We start from the raw sequence: 19,131 nt of genomic DNA on the forward strand, positions 1-19,131 counted from the left end.
ACCACCAGCAGCAGTTTTGGGGTTACTTCCAGAAATTTAATATAAGAGAATTACCAGCCGCGATTCATATTTTGAGCAAGAATTTCCTTGCTGTGGAGACTGTCTATCTTCATGCTTAGCCCATCCTGACATAGTGACAGTGGTGCCTCCTTCCCCAGGCTGTCTATGACAACCTGGGATGCAGCCCCCTCCTGACGTTTGCAGACACTTTTGTCAGGGGTGCTCTGTACAGCCTGGTGGAGTTTCCAAACTGTCACTGAAACTTTCTAAGGGGTCTTCCTGCCAGTGTCCACAGAGGATGTCTTCTATGTTCATCAACAGGGCGGCTGTGACTTACAGAGCCCGCTGGCTGCCCACTGCTGATACAGCTGGGGCTCAGGGTCCATGCTTAGACATACATCTTGAAATGTTTATCAACAGTTACTGTAAAGAAAGTCTAAGAGGTCAAAGGTACCGTGTCACTCCCACTGCAGCAAACCGAGTTCTTCTAGAGCTGGGGCTGGAAGGAGCCTTGGGTGAAAGAGTACGGCCTGGCACCCATGTCTCCAACTTCCAGCTGGAGTTCCCCACTGTCCAGGAACAAGTGAGCCTGGTGTGGTCAGGCGTGGTAGCATCTCTTCCCTTCTGTCCCCTTTGGAGGATCCTGTCCTCATGCTTGTCCAATATCATAAAGGTTTGTAAGTGGAAAGGGAAGTAGATAGTGAATTCATAGAAGGTTGCAGGGATGCTTCTGCGGAGAGATGTTGGGGTGTAGCCCACTGAGAGGGCTATTCTTGGGGTCCTGCCCCACCACTCCAGGCTCCTTGTGCTGTGCATGGGAGACAGACACAGCACATCTGAGCATGCTCCTGGACTGTGCAGGGACACGTGCTTTGCAAGTTTGCTCAGCATTCATCTTCCTTGGTTTTGAAAGCTGTTCCATGATGCCAATTTGTGTCCTGTGAATTCACGGAAAAAATCCCTAAATTGTATTATTGAAAGCTGGAGACCAAAGGGAAGTGTATCTCGTCATCTAAGCTTTTGACTGATACTACAATGAAGCTGAGTTTAATACCAATAGGAAACTAACAAGTTTATTTAAAAGTATATGCACCAGGCCGGGCGCAGTGGCTCACGCCTGTAATCCCAGCACTTTGAGAGGCCAAGGCGAGCAGATCACTTGAGGTCAGGAGTTCGAAACCAGCTTGGTCAACTTGGTGAAATAGCATCTCTACTAAAAGTACAAAAATTAGCTGGGCATGGTGGCAGGCGCCTGTAATCCCAGCTATGTGGGAGGCTGAGGCAGGAGAATGGCTTGAACCCAGGAGGCAGAGGTTGCAGTGAGCTGAGATTGTACCACTGCACTCCAGCCTAGGTGACAGAGTGAGACTCTGTCTTAAAAAAATATATATATATATGTGTGTGTGTGTGTATATATATATATGCTCCAAATATCATTTTACAGACCTAGGTGATGAAACTCAGAGCTGAAGAAATAAACCTGGTATAGCAATAACCTGCATTTTCCTTCAGGCTTTGAAGAAGTGAGTTTTGGGAACAAATGCTAATTTGGGGATTTGGTGCAGGCTTTTCTTTTGCTTGCCCTCAAAAAGACATGGTTTTACGTTTGAGATTAAGAGGGTAGTAAATTTAGTCCACGCAGGTTTCAATATTGAAAATATATGATGGTATGCTTGCTTATGCAATAGGTTCTTCATATTTCAGAATGAATTTTTTTTCTACATGGGATGAAATTGGAGAATCTCTGAGATGATCTTAAAAATCAGAAAATTACAGCTTAATTAAGAGTTACCCCTACAACTTCTTGCTTTAAAAGAAATATTATATGGGCATCTAGTATAAAATGCAAAAGATTAAAAAAATACTTTTTTTCTCACATAATCAGCTGTTTTTTAGCTCGTTAGCTCAAATACTTTTGGTATTTGAAAAAATGATCCCTACTGTAAAACAGTTAGAAACTTCACCTTTGGTGCTGATGTGCAGCTTCACTTGCAGTGTGACTGCTAGATGCTCTTCAGCTGAGCCTTTTCTCACACAAATCACTGTTTTTAAAACTCCTCACTCTGGGTATTTAAAAAATTATATTATTTTTCATTGTAGAACAATTAGAAAATTCATATTTGGAATTGATCCTTAGCTTGACTTGCAGCATAGTTTGATGGTGTTTGTTATAAGGATCTAAATTTCTCAAGTTTTGCTCAGAGAATGGGCAACAATGGCTTAGATTGCACGTGGAGATGGTTCAGAATAGGGTGAAGAGGTTGGTACCGGCTGGATTAGAGGTTGGATTAGATGACCCCTCACCCCCAGGCACCTTATACTCAAATGATTATAATTACTAAGGTATTGGCCATAAACTACCACTGATTCTGTATCTATGTACCCAGCATAGGGCCTGGAAAAGCGTCAGCCTTTGGTAAATCTGCACTGACTGGCTGAGATTCCTGCAGATCCTGACTCTGCTTTAGGGTTCGTGTGCTGATGCTCAGAATGGCTTTCTGGTTGTTGCACAGTTCACGGACTCCACTCAGATGTGCTACAGAAAATGTTGAGCCTCCAGCATAAAGAGTTGTATCTACTTCTTTCCGTGACAGTCTATTATTGGAACTTAGAACTCTGTTGTGGCCAGGAGTGGTAGCTCACGCCTGTAATCCCAGCACTTTGGGAGGCCAAGGTGGGCGGATCACCTGAGGTTGGGAGTTCGAGACCACCCTGACCAATATGAAGAAACCTCGCGTCTACTAAAAATACAAAATTAGCCAGGCGCGGTGGTGCATGCCTGTAATCCCAGCTACGCGGGAGGCTGAGGCAGGAGAATTGCTTGAACCCAGGAGGCGGTGGTTGCGGTGAGCAGAGATTGCACCATTGCATTCCAGCCTGGGTAATGAGCGAAACTCTGTCTCAAAAAGCACAAAAAAAACCTCACACACACACAAAAAGAACTCTGTTTATCAAAATCCTGTTTTTATATGATCCAGTTTCAAGGGGAATTCTGGTTTGATGGGATGAAACCACTGTGTGTCCCCTGTGGTTGTAAGATCTGAAACACAGCAGCTTTTCACACAGGTGCTTGCACTCTGCACCCTTGTCTCCCTTTAAATATCATTGGGCTTAATATCTGGGTGATGGGATGATCTGTGCAGCAAACCAGCATGACACACAGTTACCAGTGTAACAAACCTGCACATCCTATACATGGACTCCTGAACTTAAAATAAAAGTTGGAAATAAATAAATAATGAATAAATTACATTATATCACCTGGGGTCTTAGAAGAGGTCATGTGAGCAGCCCTGCTAGAGGATGAACAGGAAGGTAGCTAGAAACTCAAACAGGGAAACCCCAGAGATGTTTCCAGACCTTCCTCCGAGCTCTGCCCTGCCTGCCTTCCGCTCTCGATGTGTGTCTGGGTGTCCTCCCACCTAGGTGACAGGTGTGCTGTGCACTCCTCCATGGTTTGTCCTGCAGAGGAAATTCAGTCATTCCCAGGTTTACTCTGTGGGCCTGCAGTGTATTCTCAGTGGAAACTGTTTTTGCCTTTTTTTTTTTTTTGAGACAGTCTCTCTCTGTTGCCCTAGCTCACTGGAGTGCAGTGGTGTGATGTCAGCTCACTGCAACTTCTGCCTCTGGGATTCAAGTGATTGTACTCACTCAGCCTCCCAAGTAGCTGGGATTACAGGCGCGTGCCATCACACCTGGCTAATTTTTGTATTTTGGGTAGAGACGGGGTTTCACTATGTTGGTCACACTGGTCTTGAACTCTTGACTTTAAGTGATCTGCCTGCCCTGGCCTACCAAAGTGCTGGTATTACAGGTGTTTGCCACCGCACCCAGCCTGTTTTTGTCTTTTTGAATGGTCTCCATATGCTGGTCTGTTACTCTACTAGGCTTTTCTGTCACAATCACTTTCTGATTAACCATTTAGTAGAATTTTATTCTTATTTTTTGGAGACAGAGTCTGGCTCTGTCACCCAGGCTGGAGTGCAATGGTACGATCTCGGCTCACTGCAGCCTCTGCCTCCCAGGTTCAAGCAGTTCTCCTTCCTCAGCCTCCTGAGTAGCTGGGATTACAGGCATCAGCCACCATGCCCAGCTAGTTCTGTATTTTTAGTAGAGACGGGGTTTCTCCATGTTGTTCAGGCTGGTCTCGAACTCCTGATCTCAGGTGATCCGCCCGCCTTGGCCTCCCAAAGTGTTGGGATTACAGGTGTGAGCCACTGGGTCAGGCCCCATTTAGTAGAATTTTCACAAGAAAATAGTTTGAAGTATTACAAACAATTCAACTAATATTTCTTCTGATTATAAAAGTAATCATTTGTAGAAAATTTAGAAAATTCTAGGGAAGCAAAAGGAAGAAAATAAAATCATCTATTAATTCATATGTGAAAGAAATTGTTAGGACTTTGTAGTGTAATTTTGTTGACTTCCTCTTTAATCACAAATAATAAAGACAAACTTTACAAAGAAGGGAATATACTGTATCTGCCATTTCTTTTTTCTTTTTCTTTCTTTTTTTTTTTTTTTTTTTTGAGACAGTGTCTTGCTCTATCACCCAGGCTAAAGTGCAATGGCACGATCTCGGCTCACTGCAACCTCCACCTCCTGAGTTCAAGCAATTCTCCTGCCTCAGCCTCCCGAGTAGCTGGGATTGCAGGTGCTTGCCACCACGTCCAGCTAATTTTTGTATTTTTAGTAGAGATGGGGTTTCACCATGTTGACCAGGCTGGTCTGGAACTCCTGACTTCAGGTGATCTGCCCACCTCAGCCTCCCAAAGTGCTATGATTACAGGCGTGAGCCACCGTGCCCAGCCTCTTTTTTCTCTTCTACTATTATTATTATTTTTTTTTTCTGAGACAAGGTCTCACTCTCACCCAGGTTGGCGTGCAGTGGCACAACCATGGCTCACTGAAGCCACGACCTCCCAGGTTCAAGGGATCCTCCCACCTCAGCCTCCCAAGAAGCTAGGTCTACAGGCATGCACCACCACACCTGGCTCCTTTTTTGTTTATTTGTTTGTTTTGTAGAGACAGGGTCTCACTACGTTGCCAGGGCTGGTCTCAAACTCCTGGGCTCGAGCAATGCTCCCACCTTTGCCTCCCAAAATGCTGGGATTATAGGTGTACATTCCATTTCAAATCTTTCTTTTCATTTCGGTGTACTGTCAGTATTTCCTCATATCAGTCATTTTTTTCTACCATGTTTCTAGCAGCTGTATGTTTATTTGAAAAGGGGGATTGTAAATGATCAGTTATTGAAAAAGTGAGTTAATATGGGAAATAATAAAAATGACACATACTTACATGCTTCATTTTAAACTCAAAGGTACATCCATTCCCCAGTTCTTTGGCTATAGACTGAAAGCCCTTTCTTGGTGGGTAGGTTCACAGATTCAAGTTTCTTATATAAACCATATCCATAATATCCAGTTTTGATCTCTGTAGAATGGATGGAGAATGTACAAAATATTTAAAGACACTCAATGCAACCTCCTAGATTGTTCGCAAAGTTTTCCAGGCTCTTGCTAACAAATACAACTGGCATAAATAGATGCTTGGAATGAATGTATCTAAGTCTTGGGCAGACAAAGCTCAGATATGCTGCTGAACTTTTCAGAGAACAAATATGCAGATTGTCCAAAAGAGTCGTGTCAGTTACTAGTGTTTCATGGGAGAGTGGAGAATGTCGGTTAATTCATTTAGTGGGGCTGGGAGAGCATCTGCCCTTTCCACTTAATGGATGTGAAATAAGTCATTACATAGTCCCTTGTGGTTGGGGATTCCGGTGGCTTCCAGTTAAGTCTTCTCAATTTTGTGCAAATCCATGATGATCTTGGGATGAATCCCTGGAGGTGTAATGGTGCTTGTATGTGCATAAATGTGCATGCACACACATGTTATGTCTTTGAGACATATTGTCAGATTACGTTCCCAAAAGATTGTGCCAGTTTATACTTATTGCCATCAGATTGTAGGAAAGTGCCATTTTAATGCTCCCTTTTCAGCATTGAGTTCTATAATATGATTTAAAAACCCACAAAACTTGTTCAGTGTGATAAGTGAAATTTTAAATTGCATCTTGTTTTGGTTTGCATTTTTAAATTAGATATGAATATTTTCCATTTACAACATTATCTTTCTTCATGAATTGATGGACATATACTGTGCTCATTTTTCGGTTCAGATGTTTGTCTGTTTCTTGTTGATTTGTATCCACTCTTTATAAATTAAGGATATTAAACCTTTCTCCATCATTTACAGCAAAATGGTAACATTATGTTTACTTCTGTCATTCAGCAAGGGTTGGAAATATAAGCTCATTTAAGTATAAGCCTACAGAAAACATACCTTGAATTTTAACATTAAACACAGATACTTTTTAGATAGTTTAAGTGTTTTTATCTTCATTTGGTAAATTAGTATGATATGCAAGTTCACAATAGTAGTTTGTACATTCTTGGAACTTCTTGGGTAAATGATTACAGCATAGCATAAGGTATAACCCATCAGATCTTTTCAGCGATTGTATAATAGTTTACTTCCTCTGTTTAAAAGTATTAATGACTTGGAGCACCTTGTATGGGTCTTATTTTCACACTCTGCTGTTTCTTTTACCTTTTGGAAAAATCAGGGTTGAATTTAAATATCTTATGTTACGTCTATTAATAGACCCTAAATCGTATTTTGCAAGAAAGAAAGATGAAGAGTGAGATATTTATGATGAGAGTTCAACCTCTAAATTTGTCTTCATGGCTGAATTTGGGGATCAGTTATAAAGTGATACGTGTCTTTGTCTAGTGTACTTTTAGGTTATTCCATATATTTATTAATCCAGTTATTTGCTCTTGGAGGTTATTATTTTACAGCTTCTTTTGAAACTCTGTCATTAAAAAAATGTACACTCCTTGCTTGAAACACTGTGTAACATAAAAGGCAAATGTTTGCCTTAACATTGTCCAAGTAAGTAGCCTAAGAATTAAGATGGCTATGGATTATGGATTCAACCTTGTTTTGTGATATCTTGGATGTTCCATCTACCCCCAACATACACACAGCTTGGGTAGAAGGGAAATTGCAAAATTAAACAATCTCACAGAGTTTTGCAACTCCAAAGAGCTTTGAACTCCTGGTCTGTAGACTTACAGTGGTAGCAGAGCTCTTACAGGCTGGCAGTGGAGTCCACCTGGGATAACTTCTTCACATGGATGTGACCTTTTCTTTTGTTAACAAATGAAAATGTGGCTCCCATTGAAGCTGCAAGATCAAATCTTATTTTGGGGAGTGGAAAGAAAGAGATAAGGAAGCATTGGAGTACAGTTTGATGTCTTTGACCGCAGAATGATACCAGTCTGTATCTTCAACCTCTGTGTTTAGCATCGTTAGCTCATATATGGTGGTGGCAGTTCTGTTTTCCCAGACTTATAGATCATTTGAGTGACATTGATCATATGTGGGCCATGATCCTAGAAACTCTACTTTGTCTGTATCATTTGAGCATTCCTTCCCTTGGGCCCCTGTTTTTGTGCATTGTTCAGTCTGAAAGGTGAATGGAGAGCATATTGTTCATTCCTTCACATTGTCCTTTCCTAAGCTTCCACATGGCACATCGTCGTAGATTGTCGTAAGGTCCCACTACAGAGTCCACTGCCAAGAGCGCACTGTATCTCTGCAGCCCACCTGGGGTCCCATGGCTCGCTGGACACCACCCACACCTGGCCAGGATTGCTGTTCTGCACTGACCCCAGACCACCTAGCTTCAGGAGGCCCCTGGAGGAGGGTTTTGGAGGAGCACTGCTTGGTCATTCTGTCAAAGTGCCCATCCTTGGATCACTTGGTTTTTGTTAAAGTGGAAATTCAAATTATTTCTAAAAAGGAAAAAAAGCATCCTATCCAGTAACAACTTTATCAAAAGAGACATTAGATTACTGTATTGTTATTTTTTAAGTTAGCTAATAAATAGGGTAGATGACTAGAGACTGTCTCTACCTCTGAAGGGTTGGTGGTGCCCTCCGATATTGGGAGTAATATTATTCTCCCCTGCACCACTGGTTATTAGGAACAATATCACATGGGAGGCAAACACCCCCTGCGATAATGGTAATTATATTACACTCTCCTCCCCTAAATATTAGGAACAGTATCACAGAAGGGGTGTACACTTCCTGTGATATTGAGAGTAATATCATCCTCTTCTCCACTGAATATTAGGAACAATATCACAGGGGGATGTACACCCCCTGGGATATTGCAAGTAATATCATTCCCAGGATATTAGGAACAATATACAGGGGGAATGTACACCCCTGAGATATTTGAGGTAATATCCTATCTTATCCTGAATATTAAAAACAACATTCGGGGGGGGTGTACACTTTCTGGGATATTGGGAGTAATATTATCCTTGTACTCCTTGGGTATTAGAAACAATGTCACAGGGGAGGTCTACACCCTCTGCGATATTGGGAGTAATATCATCTTCTTCCCCCCGGATATTAGGAAAAATATCACAGAGGGTGTGTACACCCCCTGTGATTTTGGGAATAATACCACCCTCTCCTCCCTGGATATCAGGAACAATAACACGGTGGCGGGGGGCTGTACACCTTTTGTGACATTGGGAGTAATATCATCATCTCCTCCCCCTAAATATTAGGAACAATATCACAGAGCGGGTATACACCCCTGCGATATTGAGAATAATATCATCCTCTCCCTTTTGGATATTAGGAACAATATCACAGGGGAGGTGTACACCCCCGAAATATTGGGGTAATGTATTTCTGTCCTCCCCTGGATATTAGGAACAATATCACAAGGTGGGTGTACACCCCCTGTGATATTGGCAGTAATATCATCCTCTCCCCCCAGGATATTAGGAACAATATCAGCAATATCATCCTCTCCCCGCCTGGATGTAAGAAACAATATCGCGGTCTGGGTTTACACCCCCTGCAATATTGGGAGTAATGTCATTCTCTTTCCCCCTGTAAATTAGGAGCAACATCACAGGGGGTGGTGTACCCCTCCTGAGATATTTGAAGTAATAAAATCCTCTATCTACCAGGATATTAAAAACAATCTTACGGGGTGGTGTGTACACTCCCTGCGAATTTGGGAGTAATATTATCTTTACTCCACCTGGATATTAGGAGCAATATTATGGGGCAGGATGTACATCCCTGCGACATTGGGAGTACTATACCTCCCCCCACCGGATATTACGAACAATATCACAGGGAAGGTGTACACTCCTTGAGATATTGGGATCAATATCATCCTCTTCCCAGTTGGATATTAGGACCAATATCACAAAGGGGGTGTAGACCCCCTGTGGTATTGGGAGTAATATCATCTTTTCCACCCCTGGATATTAAAAACAATATTACTGTGTGGGTGTACACCCACTTCGATATTGGCAGTAATATCATCCTCTCCACTTCTGGATATTAGAAACAATATTACACAGGACATGCACAACCCTAAGATATTTGAAGTAATATCCTCTCCCTGCCTGAATATTAGAAACAATATCACAGGAGGGGTGTACACTCCCTGTAATATTGGGATTAATATAATCCCCTCCCTCGCTAGTTATTAGGAACAATATCACAGGATTGGTGTGCACCTTCTCCAATATTGGGAGTAATATCAGCCTGACCCTTTTGGATATTAGGAACGATATCACAGGGGTGTGTAAATCCCTGCGATTTTGAAAGTGTTATTATCCTCTCCCCATCCCCTGAACATTAGAAAAAATATCACAGAAAAACTGTACACCACCTGCGATATTGGGAGTAATATCATCCTCTCCCTCATGAATATTCAGAACGATCTCACAGGAGGGGTGTACACCCCCTGAGATATTGGAAGTAATATCATTCTCTCCCTTCCTGGATATTAGAACCAATATATCAGGTGGGGTGTACAGTCCCTGCGATATTGGGAGTAATGTCATCCTGTACCCCACTGGATATTAGGAATGATATCACAGGTGGGGTGTCCACCCCCTCCTATATTGGATGTAACAAAATCTTTTCCCCCTCTGCATATTAGGAACAATATCTCAGGAAGGTGTACACCCCCTGCGATATTGGGAGTAATATCATCCTCTTGCATTCTGAATATTAGGAACAATATGACAGAGGGGGTGCACATACTTAGCCATATTGGGAGTAACATCATCATCTCCCTCCTTGGATATTAAAAAAAAATTACAGGGGATGTACACCTGCTGCAATATTGGGAGTAATATCATCCTCTTGTTCCCTGGATATTAGGAACTACATCACTGGGGAATGTACACCCCCTGTGATATTGGGAGTAATATTATTCTCTCCCCCTTGGATATTAGGAACAATATCACAGCAGGGGTGTACACCCCCTATGATATTGAATGTAATACCATCCTCTCCCTCAGTGGATATTAGGAACAATATCCCAGGGGAGGTGTAAAACCCTGCAATATTGGGAGTAAATATCATCCTCTGTCCCCCTGGATATTAGGAACAATATCACAGAAAAGGTGTGCATTCACTGTGATATTGTTAATAATGTCATCCTCTCAACCCTTGGATGTTAGGAACAATATCCCAGGGTGTGCACCCACTGTGGTATTAGAAGTAATATATCCCCAGGATATTACCAATAATATATTTGGATGTACATCCACTGTGATATTAGGAGTAATATCTTCCCCGGATATTACCAATAATATCCCAGAGTGTACACACATGGTGTGAACCCACTGTGATGTTAGGAGAGTAACATCTCCCCAGCATATGATGAATAATATTCCAGGGTGTACAAACATGGTGAACAGCTGCTGTGACGTTAGGAGAGTAATATCTCCCCAGGGTATTACGAATAATATCCCAGGATGTACAAACAAGGTGTAAATGCACTGTGATATTAGAAGAGTAATATCTCTGAAAATATTATGAAGAATATCCCAGGGTGTACACACATGGTGTACACCCTCTATGATATTAGGAGAGTAACATCTCTGCAGGATATTATGAATAATATCCCAGGTTGTACACAAATGTTGTACATCCACTGTGGTATTAGGAAAGTAATATCTCCCCAGGATATTACAATAATATCCAAGGTGTCCGCACATGGTGTACATCCAATGTAATATTAAGAGAATAATATCTCCCCAGGATATTACAAATTATATCCCAGGGTTTACACACACCATGTACATTTACTGTTATATTAGGAGAATAATATCTCCCCCGGATATTAGAAATAATACCCCAGGGTGTACCCACATGGTGTACACCCACTGTGATATAAGGAGTAATATCTCCCCAGGATATTACAAATAATATCCCAGGGTGTACATTCACTGTGATATCAGTAGTAATTTCTCCACAAGATATTACAAATAATATCCCAAGGTTAACACTCACTGTAATGTTAAGAGTAATGTCTCCACAGTATATTACAAATAATATCCCAGGGTTGACGCCCACTGTTACATTAGGAGTAATATCTGCCTAAGATATTATGAATAATATTTCAGGGTGTAGACACAGTGTGTACACCCATGGTGATATTAGGGGCAATATCTCCCCAGGATATTACAAATAATATCACGGGGAGTAAACCCATTGTGACATTAGAAGTAATATCCCCCCATGATAATACGAATAGTATCACAGGATGTACACACATGGTGTACACCCACTGTCATGTTAGAACTAACATCCCCCTAGAATATTACGATTAATATCACAGGGCATACACACATAGTGTACACTTACACGATGTTAGGAGTAACATCCTCCTAGAATATTATGACTAATATCAGAGGATGTACGTACATGGTGTACACCCACTGTGACATTAGAAGTAACATCCCCGGCCAACCTGCTCTGGTCCCCTTCCATACTGTGGAAGCTTTGTTCTTTCACTCTTTTCTGCAATCAATCTTGCTGCTGCTCAAAAAAAAAAGAAAAAGAAAAAGAAGAAGTAACAACCCCCCAGGATATTACGATTAGTATCACTGGGAGTGCCCACATGTTGTGTACACTCACTGTGCCACTAGGAATAACATCCCCCTATGATATTATGAATAATAACACAGGATGTACAAACATCATGTACACCCCATGTGACATTAAGAGTAACATCCCCTAGGATATTACAGATAATATCACAGAGTGTACTCCCCTGGAACATCCCCCTAGGATATTATGAATAACATCACAGAGTGTACACACATGATTACACCCACTGTGACATTAGGAGGAACATTTTTCCAGGATACTATGAAAAATACCACAGGGTGTAAATGTATGGTGTACATACACTGTGACATTAGGAAAAACATCCTTCTAGGATATTACAAATTATTTCATATTAAGAATTATGATAATTATTATGTATAACAATTAATAATTGTTATAATAATTATTAATTGATATAATTAATAATATTTAAGGGAGATGTTACTCCTAATATCACAAGGGGTATACTACCAATTATATTATTCGTTATATCCTATTGAGATGTTACTCCTAATGTCACAGTGGGTGTACAACCAGTGATACTATTCATACTATCCTACTGAGATGTTACTCCTAATATCACAGTGGGTGTACACCTTGTGATATTATTCGAATTATCGTAGGGAGATGTTATTCCTAATGTCACAATAGGCGTACACCCTGTGAAATTATTCGAAGTATTCTAGGAAAATGTTACACCTAATTCCAAGGTACTTATTACAAGGGATTGTACACCCCGCGATTTTACTCCCCATATCGCGGGGTACCATGGAGAAGTAATATCACCCTCTCCCCTCCTGGATATTACGAACCATACCGCAGGAAGTGTACACCCCCCTGTGATATGGTTCGTAATATCATCCTCTCCCCTCCGGATATTACAAACCGTATCACAGGGGGATGTACACCCCCCGCGATATGGGGAGTAATGTCACCCTCTCCCTCCCTGGATATTATGAGCCAAATCACAGGAGGTTGTACACCCCCTGCCATATGAGGAGTAACATCACCTTCTCCCCCCTTGGATATTATATTATGAACCATATCACAGGGGCGTGTACATACAGTGTATTCACTCTATTGGGAGTAATATTATCTCCCTTCCTGGATATTACAAACAATATCACAAGGGGGTGTACACCTTCTGTGATTTTGGGAGTAATATCATCCTCTCCCTCTCTGTATAATAAAAACATTATTAGAGGGGTCATGTACATCTTTTATGATATTGGAAGTAATAACATCCTGTCCACCTTATGATATCAGGAACAATATTACACGTGGTGTGTACACCCCCTGCGATTTTGGGAGTAATATGCTCTTTGCTTCTAGATATTAGAAATAATATCACATGGGGAGTGTACACCTCCTGTAATATTGCTTGTAATATCATCCTCTCCCCAACTTGATATTAGCAACAATATCACAGGGGAGGTGTACATTCTTTGCGATATTGGGAGTAATATCATCCTTTTGCCCCCTTGATATTAATAACAATATCACAGAGGGAGTGTACACCCCCTGCGATTTTGGGAGTAATATTATCCTCTCTTCCACTGGATATTAGGAACAATATCACAGGGGAATGTACACTTCCTGCGATATTGGGAGTAACATCATCCTCTCCCCTTCTGGATATTAGGAATAATATCACAGGGTAGGTATACACTCACTGTGATACTGGAAGTAATATCAACCTCTCTTCTTCTGGATATTAAAAACAATATCATGGGGGTGTACACTTATCACAGTATCACAGGGGGTGTACACAGAGGGGCATGTACACTGGGATATTGAGAGTAATATCATCCTCTCCCTCCCTTGATATTAGGAACAATATAACGGGGGGGTGTACACACCCTGCGATATTGGGAGTAATATTATCCTCTCCTTCCCTGGATACAAAACCAAATCAGAGTTAGGGTGTACACTTCTTGCAATATTGAAAGTAATGTCGTCCTTTCTTCCCCTGGATATTAGGAACAATATCACAGGTAAGGTGTAAACCCCCTGCAATATTGACAGTAATATCATCTTCTCTTCACCTGGATATTAGAAACAATATCACAGGATGGGTGTACACGTCCTGCGGTATTGGGAGTAATATCATCCTTTTGCCCCCTGGATATTAGCAACAATATCATAGGGTGAGTATACACCCCTTGCAATATTGGGGGTAATATCCTTTTCTCCCCCCGAATACTAGGAACAATATGACAGAGAAAGTGTATACTCCCAGCGATACTGGAAGTAATATATTCTTCCCTCCCCCTGGATATTGGGAACAATATTACAGGGAGGATGTACACCAACTGGGATATTGGGAGCAATATTATCCTCTTTTCCACTGGATATTATGAACGATATCATATGGGTGTGTACACACCCTTCTATATTGGGAGTAATACCATCCTCTCCCTTTTTTGGATATTAGCAACAATATCACACGGGGGTGCACATCCCCTGCCATATTGGGAGTAATATCAGCCTCTCCCTTTTTGGATATAAGGAAAAATATCACGGGGGGGTGTACAGCCCCTACAACAGTGCAAGTAATATCATGCTTTTTGTCCCTGGATATCAGGAAGAATAACACGGGCGTGGAGTGCACACCCCATCCAATATTGAAAGTAATATCATCCTTTCCCCTTCTGGATATTAGAAACAATATCACCAGGGATTGTACACCCTCTGCAATATTGGGAGCAATATGATCCTCTTTCCACCTGGATGTTAGGAACAATACCACAGTGGATGTACACGCCTCATGCGATATTAGGAGTAATATCATCCTTTCCCTCACTAAATATTAGGAACAATATCATGGTGGGGGTGTACACCCTGTGCAATATTGGGAGTAATATCATCTTCTCACCCCCCGGATTTAGAAGCAATATATATGGGGGATGTACACCTGCTGCAGTAGTGGGAGTAATATCATCCTCTCCCCGCCTTGAAATTAGGAACAATTAAAAAAAGAAGAAATTAGGAACAATATCACAGTGGGAGTGTATATACTCAGTGATACTGAGAGTAATATCATCCTATTCACCTGGATATTAGAAACAGTATCACCGTAGGGGTTACACCTCCTGTGATATTGGGAACAAAATCATCCTCTCCCCCCCAGATATTAGGAACCATATCACAGTGGGGGTGTACACCTCCGCAATATTGGGAGTAACATCATCTTCTCACCCCCTGGATTTTGAAACAATATCACAGGGGGTTGTACAGCTCCTATGATATTGGGAGTGATATCATCCTCTTCCCTCTGGATATCAGGAACAATGTCACAGGGGAGGTGTACACCTTCAGCGATACTGAGAGTACTATCATCCTCTCCCTCTCTCGATATTAGGAACAATATCACAGCAGGGGAGTACATCCCCTGCACTATTGGTAGTAATATCATCCTCTCCCCCCATGGATATTAGGAATGATTTCACAGGAGGGGTATACACCCCCTACGATATTGGGAGTAACATCATCCTGTCATTCCTGGATATTAGGAACAATATCATAGGGTGGGTGAACCCCCACTGAGATATTAGGAGTAATATCATCCTTTCACTCCCTGTGATATTGGGAGTAATGTCACCTTCCCCGCACTTGGATATTTGAAACAATATCACAGAAGGGGTGTACACCCACTGTGGTATTAGGGGTGATATCATCCTCTTCTCGCCTCCCCTGGATATTAGGAAAAATATCGTAAGGGGGGTGTACATCTTCTGCAATATTAAAAGTAATATTATCTTCTCCCCTCCTTATGGGGACAGTTTTTCTCCAATATCCCTAGGCCTGGGCTCCTCCTTCATGCCACTGTGGCAGTGTGTGCCATTTTCCTGGAAGAACGATTTTCACATTAGTAGAAACACAGCTTGTTTGTAGAGGAGGAGGCTGCATTGGGCATGGGATTCCAAGTAGTATTTCAGGGCCCAGGTTTAAGTCTCAGTTCTGCCATGTCCTAGGGCTATGACCTTAGGCAAAGACTTCTGTGACTCAGTTACTCATCTGTAAAGTGAGGGTAACAAGACTACCTTCTGCATGGGGTAGTAAAGGTTAAAGGAAGTATTGCCTTAGATGCTTGGCCTTATCCCTGGCTAAACTTTGTTGGACTCAGAAGAGTGAAATAGAAGACTTTGAAGAAATTGGGGCCAGGTGCGATGGCTCACGCCTGTAATCCTAGCACTCTGGGAAGCCAAGGCAGGCGGATCACTTGAAGCTAGGAGTTCGAGACCAGCCTGGCCAACATGGCCAAACCCCATCTCTAGTAAAAACACACAGATTAGCCAGGCATGGTGGCTCGTGCCTGTAATCCCAGCTACTCAGGAGGCTGAGTCAGGAGAATTGCTTGAACTCGGGAGGTGGAGGTCGCAGAGAGTTGAGATCAGCCTGGGTGACAGAGCAAGACTCTGCCAAAAAAAAAAAAAAAAGAGGGAGCTCATCACAGACCTGGGCCCCTGTGAGAACTGTCAGGCAGTTTTTAGCCATTAGAGGTCTGGTTTTCCCAGCCCGGAGAGTCTAATCTCTGTTTATCAGCCCCTCAGCTGCTGGTTTGGAGTTGGCGACCTCTGGGGGTGGAAGAGCAGCCAGGCTCACAAGCCTCCGTTCCTTACTAGAAGTGGGTCTTGGCCTTTTACTTCTCCCTACCTTAGGAGTGCCCTGATCCCCTTACACAGATTTAAATGTACAGCAGGTACTTGAATAACATCGTCTTGCTATAACATTGATGAGAAAAAACTAATTGATTTCTGATGGGGGCCACTGTCTGTGTGGAGTTTGCATGTTCCCCTTGTCTGTGTGGGTTTTCTCTGCATACGTCAGCTTCTTCTCACATCCCAAAGATGGACATGTCCACATGGTCCCCCGCTGAGTGAGTGTGGGGGTGTGTGCGAGTGTGCCCTGTGATGGGTAGGTATCTGGTCCAGGGCTGGTTCTCATCTTGCGCCCTGAGCTGCTGGGATGGTGTCTTAGTCCATGTTGCTATAAAGAAATGCCTGAGGCTGGGTAATTTATAAAGAAAGGGTTAATTGGCTCATGGTTCTGCAAACTGTACAAGAAGTGTGGTGATACCAGCTTCTGCTTCTGGTGAGGGCCTCAGGCGGCTTTCACTTATGGCAGAACGGGAGCTGGTGTGTGCAGATTACATGGAGAGAAAGCAAGCGGGGAAGGCGCCAGGCTCTTTTTAACAACCAGCCTTTGGTGGTGGTGGGGGTGGGGGGTGGAATTATTGTGGGAACTAATAGAGTGAGAATTCACTTATTACCATGAGGACGGCACGAAGCCATTCGTGCGGGATCTACCACCATGACACCTCCCACCTCCCACCAGACACCTCCCACCAGGCCCCACCTCCAGCACTGGGGATCAAATTCTAACATGAGACTTGGTGGGGGCAAAACATAGCCAAATCATACCTGCTGGGCTCGCTGCCTGAGGCCCTGAACTGAAACAAGTGATCAACAATTCTCTTATTTGTTTTTATTAATCTCTCTTAAATGGATGTGTAGCTCCCATTTATTCCAGTGTTTAATATTCAAAGTGTTTTGGTCTTTATTTAGAAGTTTGGTGATGTTTTTGTGACCAGAAATAGGCCACAGGAACTTAACTGTTGTTTACAACCATTAGCCTATAGCAAAATTGATTTTGTTATACAGTAGACAGTTGCAGTTTCCAAGAATCTATTGACAATGTTAAGTGCAGATTTACTGTATATATATATATATTTATTAATTTATTTTGTAATTGTTTTCAGCAGCAGCCTTTATCCAAAGCTCACTGGTCTACCATTGCCAGACATGGCATTGCTAGCCATATTTTTTCTACTTTATTCTTTTATCCACTTGGAATATGTTTATGTGATGAATCTTTGCTCTACTTCAAGTCCTCTTCAGACATGACGTTTTTGCACAGTCCAGCCATATCTTATTGCTTCATAATAGCACCGTGGACTCTTCCTTAAAGTGGGGGCTGTTTTGGAGCTTGTCACTGAGAAGGGCTGGGCTGGCAGGTCACCCAGCATCTCTCTACCTACAATTTAGTGATTTGAAACAATATTTGTCACTTCAGATTCTGTGGGTTAGGAGGCTGGGTCCCCAGCCAGGAGCCTGTCACAGGCTGCAGGGAGGATGTCAGCTGTCACGTGGTCACCCCAGATACCACCAGGCAGGGCCCCTTTTTCTCACTGGCCTGGTTCCTGGGGGTATTTGGTCTCTCATGGGCTGTTGGCTGGAGCTGCCCCAGGCCCTCGCTGCAAGGGCCTTTCCATAGGGCAGCTTGTGAGAACTAGGGGTCGGGGGTAGGGGTGAGACAGAGAGAGAGGAAAATAGAAGTCACAGTCTCATGACCTAATCTCACCTTTAGCAGACTCTGGTGGTTAGTCACAAGTCAGCAGGGCACAAGGAGGGGTCAGGCAAGGCCATGAGCTCCTGAAGGTGGGATGCTTGGGGCCATTTTGGAGGTCAGCCCACGTTACCTCTGGAGGCTGGCCTTGTTTTCAAGCATGCTCTCTTGAGGTGCCAAGAGGGCAACTGGCAACTCCAGGCTGGGGCCGCACAGCCCAGCACCCACAGCAACTCTGTCCCAAGGTATCTCTCACTGGGCCTGCTTAGGTTCAGTGCTCATCCTGTGGCCAGGGGGAAGGAAGCTGCCAGTAGCCTGTGGTCCTCATCCATCCTGGAGTCTGAGGGAGGGCTATCCAGAAGCTGAGAGGATGGAACAAGTAAGGAGAGTTCTCAGAAGGAGAATCTCACTGCCAGGAGGGCCGTGGGTTCCGGACATGCAGAAACAACCCAGCCATTTCCACCAGGTTCCTATCGGTCAGGGCTGTTGTTTGTAGGACTGGTCTCTTTCTTCCCCAGGCCTCTTCAAAATGCTCTTGTTTTTCAGCTCCTAAAGATCATGACCAAAACTTGTGACTGATTAAAATTGCATTTATGATGCAGTTTAATTTGCAGTGTTAATTGTTTCTGCCCCATAACATGGCATGCGTTTATTCCAGTCATCATATGTATCCCTCTGTGAAGTTAGGTCACTTTCTTCTTGGCTCTACATACTTTTTAGGTTAAGATTGTTCCTGGGTATTTTATGTTTTTATGGTTCCTGTGAGAGGGAC

This window comes from Papio anubis, chromosome 10 (assembly GCF_008728515.1).
Source record: "Papio anubis isolate 15944 chromosome 10, Panubis1.0, whole genome shotgun sequence".
In the NCBI taxonomy this organism is placed as follows: domain Eukaryota; kingdom Metazoa; phylum Chordata; class Mammalia; order Primates; family Cercopithecidae; genus Papio; species Papio anubis.